Raw genomic sequence first — 2,523 nt, 5'->3', positions numbered from 1 at the left:
CCCCCCTCCTCCCTTCCTGCTGCAAGAAGTTGATTTGCCATCAATTGCCAACTTGGTTGGTGCCATTAATGCACGCCCACAAAAGGATGACACATCGCATTATCACCTCACTTCCTTTCAAATTAGAGCTGAGCGATGCCTCTGCGCAGCATGTGACTGGTTAACACTATCAGCTATTTGTAAGGATTGTTCCCTAATACGCTCTGTCTGAAGATTTCATCAGGCATTTGATGACAGAAATAAACCACTGCCCACAGGGAAATTGAACTGATTAATTGAGTTATGTGGTTGGGGGTTGGGGGGGAGTTAATACAGCGGCAGAGACACTCACACGGGGATGAGCGGAGCCGTCTGCCGTCGGTCAAACTGGAGTGGCGGGTCTGAGAAGCCTGGGCCAGCTGCGCGCTCACTTGTTCCATTGGCTGCGTTGCGTGTGTCCGCTGGAAAAGCCAGGGACTTAAACCTGTTGGCTTCATGCAGGCAGCCTTCATTAGAAATGCTCAGCGCCATATGGGTCCGGATCATTTTATGTCATCCAATTCACACAGAAAAATCTTACCAGGAACAGCACCGAAACCCCATTTCTTCAGCCTTTGTGCGGTTATTGTGAGACAGTTTTGTGCCCTCACTCAGACCAGCCCCCCTCAGTAGTGTTAAGTGCTCTCTTAGTACGCATAATGCACTTCTAACTCCCCACCAAAACCCACAGACAAAACCCCTTCCACCGGCGCTGCTCRGGCTACCTCGGCTCCACAACACAGTCTCCTTTTGCATGAATTGTTTCGAGCTCTTAAAGAGGACACAGATAGGTTGCTATGGTTCTTTAACAATCAGCCGTACGGTCGGGAAGGGGCAGCGGGCCGATTCACGCTGCTGCATACACCTTCAACACCGGAGTAAAAAACGCCTGAATAGAAAACGTCTTGAATATTAAAATTTGTTCTGAGTGGATTCTGTTTGTGTCGCTCGCTGCAGAGCTTACCATTTTCAAAATTAACTAAATGTGCTGTTTTTATATTATTATTGTTGAGTTCAACGCATCCCTTCCTGAGCAGCTTTTTATTGTAAAACACATGAAATCCAGGAGACAGTTTTTTGGACATCCTTTCTCCGAATGAGTTTCTTACACAGACTAAAATCAGTCTGACATTGTAAATAAGAATTTAAAATATAAAAATATATATTATAAAAATATGAGTTTGTATTTAAATAAAACTGATCTACATTTTTTAACTCTAAATTCTACTAAAAAGAAAAGTAGAATCTTTCTGGTAAATTATAGTTGCACACAGAATATTCAGTGGAGTCAATCTGTAAAATTATGACTGTACTGAAACTATATATTTTAATTTTAGAAACATATTACATTTTTTTCCATATAAAAATAACTAGTTTCTGATCAGAATTTATTTTAAGTGTTTGTCAGTATTTCAGATGCTGTAAAGCTCAAAATGCATCTTTCTTTGTAAAAACAAATGTTTAATCACAGCTCTGGTTGTGTTTTTTTAYCTGACATGATTTCCTCATCCTTGTTGGATATAATAACAATATATTGGATCTTATTTATGGAAAAGCTTTGTGTATTTAATGTTCAGTATATTACTGGGAGCAGTGCTGACTGAGGTCCAAACCCAAAGCTTTAACATCACTGCCCTCTGCTGTAACATGAGGGAAACTGGGACAAATTCATTTAGTCACATCAAAAACAACAAAGTTGACCAAACTGCAAAAAACATTTTAAAAAATCACTTAATAAAAATAACAATAAAATCTAACATGAAAACACGAAAACAATCAAGTGATAAAATATTGTAAAAAAAAAAGACTAAAATGAAAATAAAAAGTGAGTTTTCCAGCAGTTTTTCAGACTGTGTGGACTCAGCAGATGTTCAGGTTGTTCCTGAGTCTGAGGGCCTGATCTAACCTTCAGCTGCATTAAGACCGTCTCAGAGCTCTTTGTGTTTAAGTTCAAAAGTTCAGAAAAAAACAACAGAGTACCTGAGAATTTGAAATAATCTTTAATAAAAAGGACAGGCAGCCAGTAGAAATCTGCTAAAACGGATTGTTTTTTTCAACATCATCTTTGTCATCATCTCCTGTTTCCAGTGTTGTATAAAGCAGTGGTTCCCAAACTTTTTAGCTTTTGACCCACAAATTACCAACAGCAGAGACCAGGACCCGAAGCTGATGTCAGTTGATTAACATTGTTTTCAAGTCAAACAAACAAGCGCATAGTAACATTATTTACTATGCTACTTTTGTCTATTTTAAATACACTAATCTTACTATTTTGTAACAACAAAGGCAACAAAATGTGCTTAGTTGTCATTTTTTAGTGTAATTACTTCAGAAAATATTTTCAGGACCCTACCTTGATGTTTTAGGACCCCACTGTGGGTCCCGACCCCAACTTTGGYAATCACCCAAGTACCTCAAAGTGATACTTGAGTAAAAGTACAAGTATCTTACCATAAAATTACTTTGGTAAATGTTTAAGTCTCCTCTAAGAATATTACTTGAGTA

The sequence above is a fragment of the Austrofundulus limnaeus genome, unplaced genomic scaffold, assembly GCF_001266775.1.
Source record: "Austrofundulus limnaeus strain Quisiro unplaced genomic scaffold, Austrofundulus_limnaeus-1.0 Scaffold33, whole genome shotgun sequence".
Lineage (NCBI taxonomy): Eukaryota > Metazoa > Chordata > Actinopteri > Cyprinodontiformes > Rivulidae > Austrofundulus > Austrofundulus limnaeus.
This window is presented reverse-complemented; position numbering follows the sequence as displayed.